This window comes from Puma concolor, chromosome B1 (genome assembly GCF_028749965.1).
Source record: "Puma concolor isolate L17-30 chromosome B1, mPumCon1.1.hap2, whole genome shotgun sequence".
NCBI classification, from domain to species: Eukaryota; Metazoa; Chordata; class Mammalia; order Carnivora; family Felidae; genus Puma; species Puma concolor.
In genome coordinates, this window is record NC_141670.1 from 91995812 (window position 1) to 92016957 (window position 21146).

The 21146-nt window shown below is 37.2% G+C and overlaps 1 pseudogene; it reads right to left on the reverse strand.

Annotated features, from left to right (window-relative positions):
- Positions 1 to 20809, reverse strand: part of LOC147581760 (exportin-4-like) — a 32955-nt pseudogene extending 12146 nt beyond the window's left edge.
- Between the last annotated feature and the right edge of the window lie 337 nt (positions 20810 to 21146).

The window sequence follows — 21146 nt, forward strand, 5'->3', positions numbered from 1 at the left end:
ATCCTGAATCTACTAGCACCGTGATCTTGGACTTCTAAGCTTCCAAAACTGTAAGAAATATATCTTTGTTGCTTAAGCCACCAAACCTATGATCGTTTCTTATAGTAGACAGAACAGTTCAAGAAAGGTCTTTATTTCTTTCTGCATTTCATATTTCTCAGCCAGTACATATTCTGCTCGTGAGATTCTCCAATGGCAAACACAAATACAAACTGCATTTTCCTTGCTATAGATTTCTAGGTTAACATCTTGATCTCTAGCCCATTAAAAGACACCACTCTACTGTCTTCTGGCTTCAATTGTTGTTGAGGAGATAACTATTGGTCTGGTAGTTGCTCCTTTAAAAGCAATTCACTTGTTCTAATTATTGCTCATTGACTATTTTCTGGTTTTGTTTTCTCTGATGGTTCACATTTTTTCAGTATTTGTCTAGGCCCAGGTTTTTTTTTTTTTTTTTTTTTTTCCCTGATCCTACCTGGAATTTTCAGAAAACTCTGGAATTTGTGGATTAGTGTCTTTCTTCAGCTTTGGGGTATATTCAGTCAATAAATCTTCATATATTGTCACTTCTAACATTCTCTTTCATTTTCCTTCTGAATCTCAAATTAAATATATGTTGGATGGTTTACTGGAATTTTCTAGAACAACTTACCTGTTTAAATTATTTGAGACCTGAGACAAAGGTTTACTTTTCAAAAGGAAATTTGCCTTTGCTTTTCAAAAGGAAATTTGTGTGGAGAACCATTATTGTTGAACATATCATTGTAAAACCTTTACTAGATAATGACAATGTAAATTTAAGTTATTAACTCTGGTGAGATATTCAAGAGTAACACTTTAGAAGGGGCTTTCCTTTCTTTTCCCTAAAGTATTCCCATATGTCTTCTGCTTCATCATTGGAGGTTCCCCATTACACTTAAGCATATACTGAACTTGGTTTTGTTTTGCCCTGAGCTCATAAGGCCATATAATATGATATTTAAATCCATTTGAGAACCAAGGATAAAATACTCTTATTTCAAAATATTTTAAAGTATGAATATTTGGCTATAATGAAAATACATCTCTATTATAATTTTAAATTTAAATCAAGTATAATACAGAAACTGTTTTACCAAATATGCTTTTTTTTTCAGTTGACTTAAAGAAAAAGTATAATTTGTCTCTTTAGTTTGCACACTTATTTTTGTTTCCATGCATTATTGCATTAATGACAAGGAAGTGTAACCTGGTGGGAAGATTATGCTTAGAGCCCTCAGGTTAGTGATATGACTAGATTGTCATGGTGGGAAATCATGTTGTCTATAGTGTGACATTTGTTAAAATGATACAGTAATAAAGATAGTAGTTAAATACCTCTGGGTGAATAGTTATGGTAAACAAGACTTAAGAGCGTGACAGAATCTCTTGAGTTTTGGCCAACCCTATAGCTGGGCTCCACTCTAAGAATTTTGCTATAGTAGGTCTGAGATGGGAACCTCGAAGTTTCATTTTTAAGAAGTTCGCAAGCACTGCTAGTCACTGTGGTAGAATATAGTAATGTGTAGGAAATTAATTTTAACCTAACCTAACTGGGGAATGCTGAAGAATGTGACTAATCATGTGTACAGTCAAGTAAATGTACTGTGAGGGACAACCATAGGAGGTACTGATAAAAATTTATATAAAACAAGTTATCAAAGTAGGCTTAATGTATGTACTGATGCAAATTGAGTAACTTCTTACTGGTTTCTAAAGCTTAACAGTAGCATTATTTTTTTTAATATACTTTTAAAGTTATTTATTTACTTTTTGAGAGAGAGACAGAGAGCGATCAGGGAAGGGCAGAGAGAGAGAGGGAGAGAGAGAGAATCCCAAGCAGGCTCCACACCATCAGCACAGAGCCTGACATGGGGCTTGATCTCATGAATCCATGAGATCATGACCTGAGCCAAAATCAAGAGTCAAATGCTTAACTGACTGAGCCACTCAGGTGTCCCAACAGTAGCTTTACTTACAGAAAAATAGTACTGAAAATCCTTTATGAATTTTTACTCACGTAGGGACCACCTACACACATGCACCATGATTTCTTTTATCAAAAATAAACTTAACTAATACTATAATTATGAATTGGGATATTCCCTTGGGTAGTGATTTCTTGTTTCCCTAGAATACTCCATAAAATGTTACATCAGGGAGGAGATTTTTCACCTGCTCTCTTGCCATGTTCTCTCCTTCTTGTCATTTTCTGTTTCTTTTCTCTGCTTCTCCTGTTCTTTTTTGCCTCAACACTACCGAACACTCTTCTATTGGTTTTAGTTACTTCTTAGAGATATAGGAACAGTGACCCAATGTGCTAGCTTCATGAGATGAGGCAAGAAAAACCATAATGCCCTTCAATAACTTTTCTCCGGGGAAGATATAAATCTCTCTTAGTTCTCCAAAGTACAAGTTACATAGTTATTATGGCATTGACCACTTGGCATTAAAATGAAGGAAGAACACTGCAAAGAAAAACCCAGCATTGAACCTGTAAGATGAATATATAAACCCTCAGAGCTCTGGGGCACAATCTCCTGCAGAAATTTCTTACTTCTAGTTCCCAGTCCAGTTGTAAGCTAAGGCACTACCTCAGATTTTGTCTTCTCTGTCTACACTTCCCACAAAACTGTCTCCAGTCTTCTGCTCAAAGGGGCATTGGTCTTCTGAACTTTCCATTTTGATCTGTGAGGATCTTGTTTGACAGACTAACCATAATTGTATGGGAGTAGGGGAAAGAAAGTCAAAAGTTCATATAACTATGGTATATCAGAGATGTAATTATTGTGAAAGTAATGAAGTTTATGCCTTAGGGTCCTTTCTTTCATGGGCATGTTCCAAGGTTTGGGGAAGAGTCCTAGCAATGTGTCTGTAAGTTTGTGTAACATTTGCAAAAAATAAGATATTTTAACAATAACATGTTAGCTAAATCTACTATCACTTTCCACTCTTAGTTTTTCTCTGTCAGATTTCCTCTTAGTGAATGGTGGTATTGGAATGATAAAAGCCTTTTTTCTTTTTCTCTTAGAGATCAAGCTTCAAGGAAAATGAGTAAGAGATATATTTAGTTTGGTTACAGCTTAATCCTACTTACACATATATTTATCACTGGCTGTCCTCATGTAGAAAAGACTTCTAGGAATGCTCTACCTTCCACTGTGCTAAGTCACCTAGCATCCTGCACAGGAGGTATACCTTTGTAAAGAAAAACAAACAAACAAACAAACAAAAGGTTGTGATGAACAGAGTCAGGAGATAGTGAGTGGAAAAGCCTTACAATCAACAGAAAAATATGAAGATATATATGAAGAAGTCGAAGTGGAATTTTTACCTGCCAGAAAAAGAACTTGCTATTGCAATGAATGAATTGAAAATTTAATAAATCTTTATTAGAATCATGAAATTGAACTTTTTTTTTTTTAAGAATTCCTGTGTTTTTAGGGATCTCGAAGCAGTATTGTAAAAATAAACCCAGACCCCTTAAAGGAGAACAGCATGGGCTGTTTATTCAAAGATTGCTATAGCAAGGGAGTCAACCACTGTGGAAAGCAAGATGAAGTCACTCATGTCAAGCAGTAATTTATGTCAAGCAGAGACGCAAGCATCCAAGAAGCTAAGACCAGATATCTCTGAAGCCGGCCCTGCCTGATGACACTCACAACTGATAACCAGCAGAAACAGAGGAGGTCGGCGAAGCCTCAAGACTGATTAAATCCCTTTATAATGGGAGGAATTTTGGAGCAAACTGTCAAGACTTTCTTGACACTGACTCCTTCACCTCTGACCACATCAAAAAGGCAGCTGCCACTGAAGGCTCTGAATCTGCCCAGTTGATCTGTGAACAGAACAGAGATCCTCCACTGCTTAAACATAATAAACAGTAAGTGCCGAGAGCCGATCTAGACCAGACCAAAGCCTTATCTCAACTAATGCTCATGGACTGACTTTGCATTAACCTCCTACACCCTCCTCCTACCCCCTGTTCTATCTTGTTTGTGTTGTGGAACTTGTCTTGTGCTTTGCTTTGTGTGATGTGTGAGAAGCCAAGTTTAAACACGTGGTGAAATGTAATTGAGTTTGGAATCCTGAATCTGCTTTATAATTATGTTAACCTTGCTTCATGACTGAATAAAGCTGACGTTGTAGAAAGATACAGATCATGTGTGCGCCTTCATAGTGTGCTCATGACAGCCACCGTTCTCGAGTTTGGCAGAGATTCAAAGGCAGGCAGAGGGTGGGAAAGACTTTATAGTAGGATGTAAAGAAGACTTCGGATGTGCACTGACTGACAGCCGTTGGCATGGAGAAGCTTAATAGAAGCAAGGCATCCTATGTGATTAGTAAAATCAGTATTTGGCTTTCCCCAGTGCCTAAGTTGGAAAAGGAAGCAAAACTTAGAGGAGCTTTCAGTTATAAATCAAAACCCAGTTGTGTGGGACCAAATAATATAAGGATTATATGTTAGCCTCTGGGAATGGCTGTCGGCTATAGTAGTCTGACTCCCTATTCTGATTATTATAGATAGTAGGTTGACTCCCTGGGTTCATTGCTGAAGATTATGGGTTAGAGTTACATATATAGATAGATACAGATATTGATATAGATATAGATATAGGTATAGATAGACATAGATATAGATGATATAGATACACATAGATATAGATACAAATATAGATGATAGATACAGACAGGTAGTCTGACTTTTGTCCTTTTGTATATTTAATCTCTCAGTACTATAGAGAATTTTTATGTTGGAGTCCAACATCACTTGTTTTGGGCATCCAAATTATTTGAATGTATGTGCATCTGATGCTTCTTGCCCTGATGACATATGACGTTTTGGAATGGTGTTCATAGTATCCATCAACTTCTTTACATTTGGAATTTGTGGCAATTACCTTCTCACTGCAAACAAATACTATCTTTTATGTCTAACTTTTATATTCATAATTATGTATAGTATTTCCTATGGATCCTAACCACCAGATATAAAAGCTTCAGATCCAAAATTTTGGGTCTCTTTCTGCTCAAAGACTTTTGTGCAGTTGGGCCTTTAGTGCTATTTGTCTTTATGCAAATTACTAAGAAAGAAAGATACTGAGGATATGAATGTACAATTTTGATTTAAATACATTCATCCCTTATAAAACTTACTTAAACAGAGTTTTTAGTTTATGTTTTAAATGTAAGAGTCTAAGGGTGCCTCGTTGGCTCAATCGGGTAAGCCTCTGACTTTGGCTCAGGTCATGATCTCACAGTTTGTGGGTTTGAGCCCTGCATCAGGTTCTGTGCTGATAATTCAGAGCCTGAAGCCTGCTTCAGATTCTGTATCTCCCTCTCTCTCTACCCCTCCCCTGCTCATGCTCTCTCAAAAATAAATAAGTGTTAAAAAAAATAAAAAATAAATAAATGTAAGAGTCAATGTTTAAAAACATATGGTTATGAATAGGATCACACTAGGAAATAATGCAAATAGAAGAGAGCTTAGGACAAAGGTTTAAAGTTTGTCAACATTTTTAAGTTTTGTTGAGGAAAAGATTCATTTAAAAAGAGAGAAGAAGTGGGTGAAAAAGCACTGTAACCTCTCTGCATTGCTTGAATTCACCTTTGGAGTAAAGGGATCTCTTGTTTGAATCAAACATTTCAGTAGGCCTTCTCTGTTCAAAGTTAAAATCAAGATCCTATTCAGGAACATTCAATAGGGGTCTATCTATTCTGCATAATAATATAAAAAGATTTCTTTATTGTGTGCCTGGTAATAGGTAACATCTTTCAAATGTGATTGCCTTTAGGAGCATTTCCCCTTGATATAGATTTGTACTTTGCTGCCTGTGTAAATTGTTATTAGAATCAATTGTATTCTCTCCAGGAGATTAGGAGCAAATCCATAGGAAATGGGGCTTATCTTGAACACATATTATTGGGGCACATAGGAGTTGACCAGACTGATAATGTCAAACCACTCTGGACTTTTCCACTGTTTTCCTTATAAGGGCACTCTAGGTTGAATAACTCAGGCTTTGCAAAATGCATTATTATCAGCATTATCTTTTAGTAATTTCCCCCCTGAAAGGAATGACCATTCCACCTGTCAAGTAAGACACAATTACAATTCAGGGCTTGGTGGGAGAAGTATTTAGTAATGAGGTAGTATAAAAAAGTGACTGCAAACAGATGTGCATGTCTGAGGAAGGTTTCTCTGAAGAACTGACTTCCAAATTGAGTGTTCCGTTTGAAAAGGAAAACGAGATAGTGAAGAATGTGGGGGCAACATTCCTAGCATAGATAAGAGTATAGACAAAATTCTATAGGCAAATGTGATTGTAGGGTTGTGCCACTGAGGAAAGGAAAGGACAATGAATCTGGAATAAAAGAATTAAAAAATGCATTATCAAAAATTGCTGTTACCAGGCTAAGCAGGGGTAATATCAGAGAACCTCTATGGGGACATGGCATACTAAATTTGAGAATTTAAATTTTTCATAAGAATTCCTTTATATTTGGTGATAATGTTTACATTACCTTGATATTTGACATAACACTTCAGAAACTGTGATAATTTTGCCAAAGGTGTATTTTGTGTCAAAAAGTAAATCAGGACGTAAATGAGAAAAAAACTACTTAAAAGGTTTATTGCAGGGTCCAAGGGGGAGGAGAACTTACTCTAATAGGAAGAACACACTGACCACAGGATCAACAAATATCTCAAATGTAAGGCAAAAAGGACTTTTCTTTTTTTTTTTTAATTTTTTTTTCAACGTTTTTTATTTATTTTTGGGACAGAGAGAGACAGAGCATGAACGGGGGAGGGGCAGAGAGAGAGGGAGACACAGAATCGGAAACAGGCTCCAGGCTTCGAGCCATCAGCCCAGAGCCCGACGCGGGGCTCGAACTCACGGACCGCGAGATCGTGACCTGGCTGAAGTCGGACGCTTAACCGACTGCGCCACCCAGGCGCCCCAGGACTTTTTTAAAGAGGGAGGGGTTGAAAAAGATTAGAAAGAATGGGTATGGGTAAGTGGGATAAATACGTGATACAATCAGATAGTTGATTAGGGAATGTTTTCCCCAGAGATAGGTTTCTGTTCTGGAGGGGCTGTTGAGAAGGGGTTGTATGCCTACTCAGGGTGGGGGGCAGGCGTCAAAGTCCAGGCAGCAGGGAGTAGGAAAGAAACTTAGCTGAAGTTTGGTCAAGTCAAAATAGCAGATATTTTATCCAGATTAGTCACTGAGTCCGAACAATTCAATTAATCATTTATGAGGCAAAGAGTGGCATTTTGTAGGGCCTGCATCTGGCCTTCTCACAGGTAAACAAATGAAATATTCTTGAGTTCTACGTAAGTCATATGGGGAAGAATGATACCTTGCTGTAATCCATTCCTGGAAAACAAAGGTGTGGGAAAGGGGGTTTACTTAATTGTAATGTTTTCCAGGCTCATGGGGCTTGAGCTAAATTCAACTTTGTCACTGTCATGCTGGTGGGGATACAGAGCAGGAGACAGACAAATGTGAAAAATGAAAAAAAAATAAAGACTTTTACAAGGGCCAAGATTGGAAGCTTTTATTATTTCAGTGATAGACCAGGGCTGGGAATTTCAGAGAAAAAATAGACTAATTAACTCAACAGAATTTAAAGGCAATTTTACTGATAGCACAGAATTCTACAATATGAATATTTAGAAATATAATCCTTCCAAAGAGTAAAATTATGTTTAGCAGGAAAACAAAGATAAAGCTTAAGATTTCATAGGTAAAATAAATATAGTTTATAAAAAGGAGCAGTGTAAGGCAAGAATGACTTTCTGAATGAAGACAATTGTGATTGGATTATCTAATTAGACATTGAGTTTTTCAAGTATGCTGGTCAGAATAGGCATAAGTAGAGGGGGACGGCAACCTCAGTATCTCAGTGATTTAAAATAATAAAATTTTATTCCCTGATCATGTATGACTCTTATGGGTTAGTAGAAGTTCTGTTTGCTACCATAGAAAGATTTTCTAAGATCATCTCTTTCTTGTAGTAATTTAACAGCTATAGCCAACACATACTAGCATTTGTTTACCAACCTCTTTTCTAGATTTATGAGTTCATAAAATACATTTCCTATCCTAAGTAAGAATTTCACTGTTTTGCCACTGTATAATAGGTATTGCCATCCTTCTAGCTTAGCCTAAGAGTTGCTCACCACCTGCAGCCAATTTATAAACCAATACTACATATGTTAATTCTTCTTTTATACATTACATAACAATATCTACATTACTCAGTGGCTGGATAGGACAACTTATGCTGAGTTATCAATACATATAATTCAGTGGATTAAAACAACAAAGGTTTACATTTCACTCATACTACTAGTCCTTGACAAGTCTGCTTATGTGATCAATTTTTCATAACCATTTAGGAATCTATCTGAAGCAGTAACCATCATTTTAATTTTTTTAACCATAAATTCAATTATTGCTTGTTGACATACTAGTAGGAAAGAATATGCTAGAGTATGACAAATTGGTAATTAAATTATCTGACTAGGAAATGACAGATCACTTCTGCTCACAACTCTTCTGCTAGGACGGGGAAACTTGCATATTATCCTAACATGTGCGCAGAAGGAAGAGAGAACAAAATACTTGGTGATGAACATTAATGACCATCATTGAAATTATGGTGTTAGAACTCAGGAAAAAAAAGGAAAGGAGAAGATAAATGTCGAGGACTCTGATTATTGTGGAAAAATGATTAGGAGGCAAGACATTACTGGAATAGACTAACCGAGATGACCTTCAAAAACATTATTTTTTTTAACTTGCTTTATTTTTTATTTTTTAAAAATTTACATCCAAATTAGTTAGCATATAGTGCAACAATGATTTCAGGAGTAGATTCCTTAGTACCTCTTACCCATTTAGCCCATCCCTCCTCCCACAATCCCTCAAGTAACACTCAGTTTGTTCTCCATATTTATGAGTCTCTTCTCTTTTGTCCCCCTCCATGTTTTTATATTATTTTTGTTTCCCTTCCCTTATGTTAATCTGTTTTGTCTCTTAAAGTCCTCATATGAGTGAAGTCATATGATTTTTGTCTTTCTCTGACTAATTTCACTTAGCATAATACCCTCCAGTTCCATCCACATAGCTGCAAATGGCAAGATTTCATTCTTTTTGATTTCCAAGTAATACTCCATTGTATAGATATACCACATCTTTATCCATTCATCCATCGATGGACATTTGGGCTCTTTTCATACTTTGGCTATTGTTGATAGTGCTGCTGTAAACATGGGGGTGCATGTGTCCTTTCGAAAATAAATTTCTTTCATTTATCCTGCGGGTAATGCCTAGCAATGCAATTGCTGGGTGGTAGGATAGTTCTATTTTTAGTTTTTTGAGAAACCTCCATACTGTTTTCCAGAGTGGCTGACCAGCTTGCATTCCCACCAACAGTGCAAAAGAGATCCTCTTTCTCCACATCCTTGCCAACACCTGTTGTTGCCTGAGTTGTTAATGTTAGCCATTCTGACCGGTGTAAGGTGGTATCTCATTGTGGTTTTGATTTCCCTGATGATGAGTGATGTTGAACATTTTTTCATGTGTCAGTTGGCCATCTGGATGTCTTCTTTGGAGAAGTGTCTATTCATGTTATTGCCCATTTCTTCACTGGATTATTTGTTTTTTGGGTGTTGAGTTTGATAAGTTCTTTGTAGATTTTGGATACTAACCCTTTATCTGATATGTCATTTGCAAACATCTTCTCCCATTCTGTCGGTTGCCTTTTAGTTTTGCTGATTGTTTCCTTCCTGCGCAAAAGCTTTTTATTTTGATGAGGTCCTAGTAGTTCATTTTTGCTTTTTTTTCCCTTGCCTCCAGAGACATGTTGAGTAAGAAGTTGCTGTGGGCAAGATCAAAGAGGTTTTTGCCTGCTTTCTCCTCAAGGATTTTGATGGCTTCCTTTCTTACATTGAGGTCTTTCATCCATTTTGAGTTTATTTTTGTGTATGGTGTAAGAATGTGGTCCAGGTTCATTCTTCTGCATGTCGCTGTCCAGTTTTCCCAGCACCACTTGCTGAAGAGACTGTCTTTATTCCATTGGATATTCTTCCCTGTTTTGTCAAAGATTAGTTGGCCATACGTTTGTGGGTCCATTTCTGGGTTCTCTATTCTATTCCATTGATCTGAGTGTCTGTTCTTGTGCTAGTACCATACTGTCTTGACGATTAGAGCTTTGTAGTACAGCTTGAAATCTGGGATTGTGATGCCTCCTGCTTTGGTTTTCTTTTTCAAGATTGCTTTGGCTATTCCAGGTCTTTTCTGGTTCCATACCAATTTTAAGATTATTTGTTCTAGCTCTGTGAAGAATTCTGGTGTTATTTTGATAGGGATTGCATCGAATATGTACATTGCTTTGGGTAGTGTCGACATTTTAACAATATTTCTTCTTCCTATCCAGGAGCATTAAATCTTTTTCCATTTTTTTGTGTCTTCTTCAATTTCTTTCATAAGCTTTCTATAGTTTTCAGTGTATAGATTTTTCACCTCTTTGGTTAGATTTATTCCTAGGTATTTTATCGTTTTTGGTGCAATCGTTAATGGGATCGATTCCTTGATTTTTCTTTCTGTCACTTAATTGTTGGTGTATTGGAATGCAACCAATTTCTGTTCATTGATTTTGTATCCTGCAACTTTGCTAAATTCATGAATGAATTCTAGCAATTTTTTTGTGGAATCTTTTGGGTTTTCCATAGAGAGTATGATGTCATCTGAGAAGAGTGAAAGTTTGACCTCCTCCTGGCCGATTTGGATGCCTTTTATTTCTTTGTGTTGTCTTATGGCAGAGGCTAAGACTTCCAAAACTATGTTGAATAACAGTGGCGAGAGTGGACATCCCTGTCTTGTTCCTGACCTTAGGGGGAAAGCTGTCATTTTTTTTTCTCCATTGAGGAGGATATTAGCATTGCATCATTCAATGATCTCAAGGAATTTTTCTTCTATCCCTACCTTCTTGAGGGTTTTTATCAAGAAAGGATACTGTATTTTGTCAAATGCTTTCTCTGCATCTATTGAGAGGACCATATGGTTCTTGTCCTTTATTTTCTTGATGTGATGAATCACGTTAATTGTTTTGTGGATATTGAACCAGCCCTGCCTCCCAGGTATAAATCCCACTTGGTCTTGGTGAATAATTTTTTTAATGTATTGTTGGAGCCGGCTGCCTAATATTTTGTTGAGTATTTTTGCATCCATGTTCATCAGGGAAATTGGTGTGTAGTTCTCCTTTTTAGTGGTGTCTCTGTCTGGTTTTGGAATCAAGATAATGCTGGCTTCATAGAAAGAGTTTGGAAGTTTTCCTTCCATTTCTATCTTTTGAAACACCTTCAAGAGAATAGGTGTTAACTCTTCCTTAAATGTTTGGTACAATTCTCCTGGAAAATCATCTGGCCCTGAACTCTTGTTTTTTGGGAAATTTTTGATTACTAATTTGATTTCTTTACTGGTTGTGGGTCTGTTCAAATTTTCTATTTGTTCCTATTTCAGTTTTGGTAGTGTATATGTTGCTAGGAATTTGTCCATTTTTCCAGATTGCCCATTTTATTGGTATATAATTGCTCATAATATTCTCTTATTATTGTTTGTATTTCTGCTGTGTTGGTTATGATCTCTCCTCTTTCATTCTTGATTTTATTTATTTGGGTCCTTTCCTCTTTCTTCTTGATCAAACGGGCTAGTGGTTTATCAACTTTGTGAATTCTTTCAAAGAACCAGCTTCTGGTTTCATTGATCTGTTCTACTGGGTTTTTTTGTTTGTTTGTTTGTTTGTTTTATTTTCTTTTTTTGTTTGTTTGTTTTTGGTTTTGGTTTCAATAGCATTAATTTCTGCTCTAATCTTTATTATTTCCTGTCTTCTGCTGGTTTGGGGTTTTATTTGCTGTTCTTTTTCCAGCTCCTTAAGGTGTAAGGTTAGGTTGTATATCTGAGATCTTTCTTCCTTCTTTAGGAAGGCCTGGATTGCTATATACTTTCCTCTTATGACCGTCTTTGCTGCGTGCCAGAGGTTTTGGGTGGTGGTGTTATCATGTTCATTGACTTCCATATACTTTTTAATTTCCTCTTTAACTTCTTGGTTAGCCATTCATTCTTTTTTTTTTTTTTTTTAATTTTTTTTTTTTCCAAACGTTTTTTATTTATTTTTGGGACAGAGAGAGACAGAGCATGAACGGGTGAGGGGCAGAGAGAGAGGGAGACACAGAATCGGAAACAGGCTCCAGGCTCTGAGCCATCAGCCCAGAGCCCGACGCGGGGCTCGAACTCGCGGACCGCGAGATCGTGACCTGGCTGAAGTCGGACGCTTAACCGACTACGCCACCCAGGCGCCCCAGCCATTCATTCTTTAGTAGGATGTTCTTCATTCTCCGAGTATTTGTTACCTGTCCAAATTTTTTCTTGTGGTTGATTTTGAGTTTCATAGAGTTGTGGTCTGAAAATATGCATAGTATAATCTTGATCTTTTTGTACTTACTTAGGGCTGATTTGTGTCCCAGTATATGATCTATTCTGGAGAACGTTCCATGTGCACTGGAGAAGAATGTATATTCTGCTGCTTTAGGATGAAATGTTCTGAATATATCTGTTAAGTCCATATGGTCCAGTGTGTCATTCAAAGCCATTGTTTCTTTGTTGATTTTTTGATTAGATGATCTGTCCATTCTTGTGACTGGGGTGTTGAAGTCTCCTATTATTATGGTATTACTATCGATGAGTTTCTTTATGTTTGTGATTCATTGATTTATATATTTGGGTGCTCCCACATTGTAAATGTTTACAATTGTTAGGTCTTCTTGGTGGATAGACCCCTTGACTATGACATAATGCCTTTCTGCATCTCCTGATACAGTCTTTATTTTAAAGTCTAGATTGTCTGATATAAGTATGGCTACTCCAGCTTTCTTTTGTTGACCATTAGCATGATAGATGGCTATCCATCCCCTTACTTTCAATCTGAAGGTGTCTTTAGCTCTAAAGTGGGTCTCTTGTAAACAGTATATAGATGGATCTTGTTTTCTTATCCATTCTGTTACTCTATGTCTTTTGATTGGAGCATTGAGTCCATTGACATTTAAAATGAGTACTGAAAGATAGGAATTTATTTCCATTATGATGCTTGTAGAGTTGGAGTTTCTGGTGGTTTTCTCTGGTCCTTTCGAACCTTTGTTGCTTTTGATATGTGTATATATATATATATATTTTTTTTTTTTTTTCATCTTTTCTCCCCTCAGAGGGTCCCCCTTAAAATTTGTTGCAGGGCTGGTTTAGTAGTCACAAACTCCTTTAATTTTTGTTTGTCTGGGAAACTTTTTGTCTCTCCTTCTATTTTGAATGACAGCCTTGCTGGATAAAGAATTCTTGGCTGCATATTTTTCTGATTCATCACACTGAATATATCGTGCCACTCCTTTCTTGCCTGCCAAGTTTCTGTGGCTAGGTCTGCTGCAAACCTGATCTGTCTTTCCTTGTAGGTTAAGGACTTTTTTTTTCTTTTGCTGCTTTCAGGATTCTCTTCTGGCCTGAGTATTTTGTGAATTTGGATATGATATGCCTTGTTGATGGTCAGTTTTTGTTGAATCTAATGGGGGTCCTCTGTGCTTCCTGGATTTTGATGTCTGTGTCTTTCCCCAAGTTAGGAAAGTTTCCTGCTGTGATTTGCTCACATAACCCTTCTACCCTTATTTCTCTCTCTTCCTCTTCTGGCACCCCTATGATCCTGATATTGTTCCTTTTTAATGAGTCACTGATTTCTCTCATTCTTAAATTGTGCTCTTTTGCCTTCATCTCCCTCTTTTTTTCTGCTTCGTTATTCTCTGTAAGTCTGTCCTCTATGTCGCTGATTCTCTGTTCTGCCTCATCCATCCTTGCCGCCGCTGCATCCATCCATGATTGCAGCTCAGTTATAGCATTTTTCATTTCATTCTGGCTATTTTTTACTTCTTTTATCTCTGCAGAAAGGGATTCTAATCAGTTTTTGACTCCAGCTAGCATTCTTATTATCATGATTCTAAATTCTGGTTCAGACATCTTGCTTGTATCTGTGTTGGTTAAACACCTGGCTGTTGTTTCTTTGTGCTCTTTCTTTTGGGGTGAATTCCTTCATTTTGTCAATTTGAAATGAGAAAAGGAATTAGTGAGGTAGAAAACTTAAAATTAAAAAATTAAAAAAATATTAAAATTAAAAAATTAAACACACACACACAAAAAAAATCTAATAAATGATGCTAAATCCTAAGTGTTTTGGTCTGGGTGTTGAAAGTGGTTTGACAAATTAGAAAAAAAAAAGGGGTGGGGAGGAAATCATTTGAGAATTCGAAAAAATGAATACATTGAAATAGACTGAAATGAGATGATGGGAGTGAAATAGAATTTGAAAAAAATTACACAAAAGTAAACAATATAGTTGGAATAAAATTAAAGAAAAATATTTTAATGAAAATTAAAAATAAAAATGATTTTTTTCTCTTTCTGTATTCAAGAAAAAGAAAAGAAACAAAAAAGAGAAAAAAAGAGAAAAAAAGGAAATCATTTGAAAATTTGAAAAAGTGAATACACTGAATTTGACTAAAATAAAATGATGGAAGTAAAATAGAATTTGAAAAAAATTATGTAAAAGCCAAAAATATAGTGAAAAAATTTAAAGAAAAATATCTTTATAGAAATTGAAGGTAAAAATGAAGTTTTTCACTTTCTGCATTTAAGAAAAAGGAAAGAAACAAAAAAGAGAAAAAAGAAAAAGAAAAAAGAAAAGAAGGAAACTGTTTGAAAATTTGAAAAGGTGAATTCACTGAAGTAGACTAAAATAGAATGATGGAAGTAAGACAGAATTTGAAAAAAATTACACAAAAGTAAAAAAATATATAGTAAAAAATTAAAAGAAATATTTTTATTTTATTATTATTATTTTTTATTTTTGAGACAGAGAGAGACACAGCATGAACGGGGGAGGGGCAGAGAGAGAGGGAGACACAGAATGAAGCAGGCTCCAAGCTCTGAGCTGTCAGCACAGAGCCTGACGCGGGGCTCGAACTCACATACTGTGAGATCATGACCTGAGCCAAAGTCGGACACCCAACTGACTGAGCCACCCAGGCACCCCTAAAAAAAAATATTTTTAATAAAAATTGAAAACAAAAATGAATTTTTTTTCTCTTTCTGCATTCAAGAAAAAGAATAGTGTAAAAGATAAAAAGAAAAAAAACAAAGAAAGAAAATTGAATAGCTGGACCTGCTAACAGATTGAAATAGAACTGAAATTGCTTCATTTTCCCCTAGAAGTCAGACGATGTAGCACTTTATAGTCCATAAACTAAGTAGGCGGTGAGACTTGTGTTCTTGAAGAGAGAGGTTGGCCCAGTTGGGCGGAGCTCAGTGTAATGGCTACATTTTCCACTAGATGGCACTGCTAGGCTACTGGGGTGTATTGTTGCAGAGCAGGTAGGTGCGTATGTGCATGCGCGGTAGAAGTGAAAAAGGCGTCACTCAGTTACTCTGTCTCTCCTATGGGAACTCTGTTCTCTGCGATCAGCAATCACGCACCCATCCTCTGTCTTCAGCTTTTATCCTCTCCCTGCTTTTTCACTGTCTGTGACCAAGACTCAGGTAGTACCTCTCCCGAGTTTTGTCTCAGATGCGGCTGTTTTCCCCGTCCCCTTACTTCTGAAGGACTGCTGCTTTGACCTGTTATGTCCCTCTGCGGGAGGGTCTCACCCAGCAGTGGCCGAATGTCGGCTGCACCCAGGAACCCTTGCTGAACCCTGCTGCTGCCGGTGCCCCGAGACTGCGGCCAGGTGACAGCCCGCCCCGGAAAAAGTTCGCAAGATAGTGTAGCAGCAGTTTTTCAGGGATTATGGAAAATCACAGCACACATCTGGCACCAGGCTTCACTCGTAACAACCTTGTTCCAGCACCAACGAATGTGGCTGTTCTCTGGGTTCTGCTGTGACCAGGCGCCTTCAACAATCTCTACCAAATGTCCTTCCAGCAGTGGAACCGCTTTTCTCCGTGTGGCCTGAGAACCTCCAGGACCCCACTCTGTTCCTGGGGATTCACCTTTCCCACCAGAGCACCGCCAGGTATTGAGCTGCGGAGTTGCAGCCTTTGCGCTCCCCTTGTTTAGTCTTAATGGAATTTAAACCCTCTCCTTTCTCTTTTCTCCCTTTTTAGTTTAGTCCCTGAGTCTATTTCCAATTTTCCACTTTCTCTCCAGCTGCTTTTGGGGAGGGGTGCTTTTCCCGTATTCTCCCCCGCCCCAGTCTCCGTCCTTTCTCCACCTGCAAAGGCCCTGCCTGCTGCCGGCTTCTCTCTCCCCAAGTTCACCTCTCTGCACCACGTACCTGCTGACTTCTGTGGTTCAGGTTGTGCAGATTGTTGTGTTAAGCCTTTAATAAGTTTTCTAGGTGTGTAGGATGGTTTATTGTTGGTCTGGCTGTATTTCATGGACATGAGACACACAAAAAACTTCCATGCTGTTCCGCCATCTTGGCTCCTCCTATTATTATTATTATTATTGTTATTATTTTATTTATTTTATTTTTTTACATAAGAGTAGAGAAGTAAAGGTTCAGAAGTGGCACTAACAAAGTAATGCTGACTCCCTCACCTCCACACTTGCCTGACTCATTTATTCTTATGGTGTAGGTAAATGATGGTGTGTGGCCCTGTAATAAAGAAGGCCTTTAATATGAGGAACATCTTTAGCAAATTTTTAGGTTCAATTAGGAAAAAAAAAATAAGATCTTTTTATTCTACAAGCTTTATTATATTATTTGTAATAGGAAGGACGTTTCAAGGGGTATAATGGGATGGAGTTTGGGTTAAGGACATAGGCGGAATAATTCAGACTTGAAATCTCATATAACTGGTCAATATACAAAATGATACAACCATTAGGAAAAATAATGTGGTAGTTTTTTATAAAGCTAAGCATATAATTATGTATGCATTCCAGACATTTCACTTCTGGATATTTATCCAAGGGAAAAAAAAAATCTGTGTTCACACAGATACTTGTATGATTAACAGTTTTATTCAAATCACTAACAGCTGGAAACAACTCAAATGCCCCCCCACCTGGGAAATGGATAAACAAACGGGGGCATATCCATAATGAAATGCCACTCAGCAATAGGAAGGAATGAGCTATTGATACACAAAATAAATTATCCATAGTCAGATTGCTGGTGTTTTTCAGAAAACATAAAAGTGACTTTCAAATCTCATCATGGGGTCAAGGATATCTTCTAAAATACTGATTTGTAAAGGGAATTTTGTAACTTCAATGAATATAAAAGGCCATGATACACTGGACTCTGTATAAATCTTTGATGAGGTAGTAATTTTTTAAATCCCTGATTTAAAAAGAATAGAAATAGATATTGACATTTTTAGAATTATCCAGAACAGGGAATGCTGTTTCCTTATAATATGGACTACAGGTACTTAAAGGGCGATAACGCAACCAGGAAATTATATTAATTTGGAAAGCTAAATAAATCTAAGCTAAGGATATTTCTCAACTCAAGGATTAATTAGCATTCCACTTTTAATCAATTCTTTATTTATTTGGGTAGTGCAAATGGGCACAAGAATTTAATTCTGTATATAATATTAAACGGGAATGTAAGCATCCCATTCATGTTATATATGAGAAGTGGCTGATACTTGTCATTAGTATCTTCAATTGCCATCCAGAATACAATCAATACTAATTATTATTATTACTAGCAGTAATAATATCCACACATAAAAGCCCCTGCATTTCTTCCCTCTTAGACACAGATGTACTCACTAGTATCCTCAACAACAGAGCAGGAGAAGAACACCTCCAGTGTGTCCTTGCTACCAGGTTCTGTGTAAGAGGGACTGACATCATCTAATGTAATCTACATAACATCTTTATGCAGTAAATTTATTCTCTATTTTTAAAATGTAGAAATTGAGGTTCAGAGGGTTTATCTTATCTAATTCACATACCTAGTAAGTGTTGGAGCTTAAAATCCACATGATAATTGTGTTCATATCTCATTGACCACCCCCCTCCAACTTGAAGACTTTGAAGAATATCTGAAAAATATCTCAGCAAATCAATTTTGTTAATTTCGTGTAACCAGCAGGGAAGGGCAGCAGAGTGGCATGACAGAATCTTCTGAGAAACTAGGTATAAATTTATGATGAGAAAATAAGTTTAGTACTTTTTTTGTTAAATTGTATTGGTAAAATTTAGGCATAGCCTATCTAATCGACAAAAATATACATATACATGACCATATATTTTTCAAGGTAGAATACTTTCAAACACTAATTTCAAGCCAACTATTCTTTAATTCATTGGATGGATTTCAGTGAAAAGTTTGAGTAATTATGAGTAATTAGCATTAAAACTATCTTATTTTAGAGAGTATTCTATTTTTTAAATCTTGTTTCACCACATATTGCTGACGTCTGTTTCTTTCTCATGGTGAGAGACTGAGCTGACTGCCAAGACAAAGAGAGATTAGCGAAAGGAAGAAAAATAAAAAAAAAAAAAAAACCAACCTCTTTATAGTCTCATAAACAGCATTTATAAGCCTGAATTTTAACATTACAATGGAGTAACTACCTATTGGGAAGGAAAGAAGTAATAAAATACATCAAGTGATAACTCTAAGCTATTACATCTTCTTTTAAAAGTTTATATGGTCTGGTTTAGCTAGTTCAATTTTTTATGTAACTATTCATATTTGAAGGCTAATCAGCCTCCACTTGCAGACTCAAGAGTATTTATTTAAATTATTATTTATTTATTTTTGAGAGAGAGAAAAAGAGAGTATGAATGGGGTAGGGACAGAGGGAGAGGGGACACAGAATCTGAAGCAGACTCCAGGCTCTGAGCTGTCAGCATAGAGCCTGATTAGCAGCTGATCTGAAAGCTGGTCTTGATCATTCTTTTGATATATTTACTTATTTCTTCTTCCTCCACACCACTGGCAGTCAAATTTCTTAGGTAGCACCAAATACAGGAATTAAAAACTTGAACTGCATATTGAATTTAAAAAGCCTTTATGGCAATGTTTGTCATCTTGGATTCAAGTTAGCTAGTATTCCTTCCAGCAATTTGTCACAAATTTCCATGTATACCATGTCATCCTTATCAAAACTTCTTCTAATGCAGCATTTCATTCAAAGAATAAGTGAGGTATCTGAGGCAGTTAACAAAGGAGAAAAGTTCATTTGGAATGGCTTTAAGACATTTGGAGTTATAACATTGCTGATTAATGCTGGAGAATCCCACAACTTGCAGATCTTTCATTTCAATTTCATTGATAGCATTCAGTAATCCTTCCACAATCATCTAGGGATCTTTTATGGTTGAACATGGGTCCATGAAGAGATGTTAACTGTGCAAGGCACTGCAGAGAACCTTGTGCCATATCTGAATCTTTGATTTTTCCACATACTGTGAAGAAAAGATTCATAACCCTATTGTCCAAAAGAGTCTCCTGCCTGGGCTCTACTGGCTTTAAGAACACATTTTGTGAAGATTCAAACATAGCTAATAGTGTATACCCAAATTTGGAGGAAGAAAGTTCCAGCTAAAGGCCTGGTTGGTGAGTACAAGGTAACTGCTGCTGAAATACTTAAGACATCTGAATACTGAGTTTGCCCCACCTGATGAACTCCTGTAGAATGTCAACAGTTACCATGAAGATGTGACGTCTTCTTCCTGAAAAACTCTTCTGTAATCCCATATTCAGTTCAATGTTGCCCATGTTACTTGAACTTGAGTGTTCACTCAATAGTGCAATTAGAATAAAACAGGGCCGTAGTTTGCACAGTGGGATTGCCACTTATCAGCTAGCTGACTTCATGAAAAATGCTTCTGTAGTTAACAGATTTATCTAACAATCCTCCTTTTACAATTAATGCCACTGCAAATAGAATCTGTTCTTGATCATACTTTTGGAGGTTAGGCCTAGGTTAAGAGAAATGTTCATAGTGACTGGATGCTAGCTTTTTCCAAAAGAATCCACTTTCAGACAATTGCTTCCAGTATGGCTGTGGCAGCTTGAAGGAGGACATAGTCCATTTTGCTTTATGCCTTTTATGTGTTTATTTGGAGGGGGGAGAGAGAATCTCTACTCATCATGGACGCCTATGTGGGGCTGGATCTCAGGACCCTGAGATCATGACCTGAACAGAAATCAAGACTCAGACGCTTAACCCACTGAGCAACCCAGGCACCATTGTTTTTGTTTTTTAATCCAGTGACCTTGCTCTAGTACCACAAAGAGGTTAGTGTCTCTCAGAAGATACCTTGGGCAGGTGGCAGCTCATCACCTATTACAATCTTCACAAACTTTCCTCTCCTCTCTTCAGCTGTTACTTCCAATGAATGAAGTATGAAAATATGCTTACAAACTGTAAATTGTGACACTGATTTCCTAAGCGACAGAAATGTGCTATGTATGCTAACATTGCTCGTTACTGACCTGGGAAGGTGGTGATAGCAGAAGGTGGTGATATCAGCACTCTGGCCAGGTTCTTGAGCTGAACTCGTGAGTTTCACAGCTTTGCTGGAGCCATGATGGTCTGTCATTAATGATGCACCATGCACCGCATTATGGGAGCAGGTGCCAGGGCCAGCCCGTCACACACAGACTAAATCTCTCGCACTGGCAGCGGTTGTCCCCGCTGCCATAAGTGCCATCTGCACAGCCATGTTGGCCGGCCTGAGCTCCGGGTTCTGTGGGGCAGAGACGGTCGGCATAAACAGACTGTCTTGGTGGGTGGCGAGAGCCTAGGTGTCTGGCAGTGCAGCACCAGGTGTGGCCAGCCAGGGTGGTTGGCGCAGACAATGGCCAGTGTGTACTGTTCTAATCCAATTTCTTTCTTTTTTCTTTTTCTTTTTTTTTTAATTTTTAAATTTACATCCAAGTTAGTATATATTGCAATAATGATTTCAGGAGTAGATCCCAGTGATTCATCCCTTATGTATAACACCCAGTGCTCATCCCAACAAATGCCTTCCTTAATGCCCCTTACCCATTTAGCCCATTGCACCACCCAAAACCCCTCTAGCAACCCTCAGTTTGTTCTCTATATTT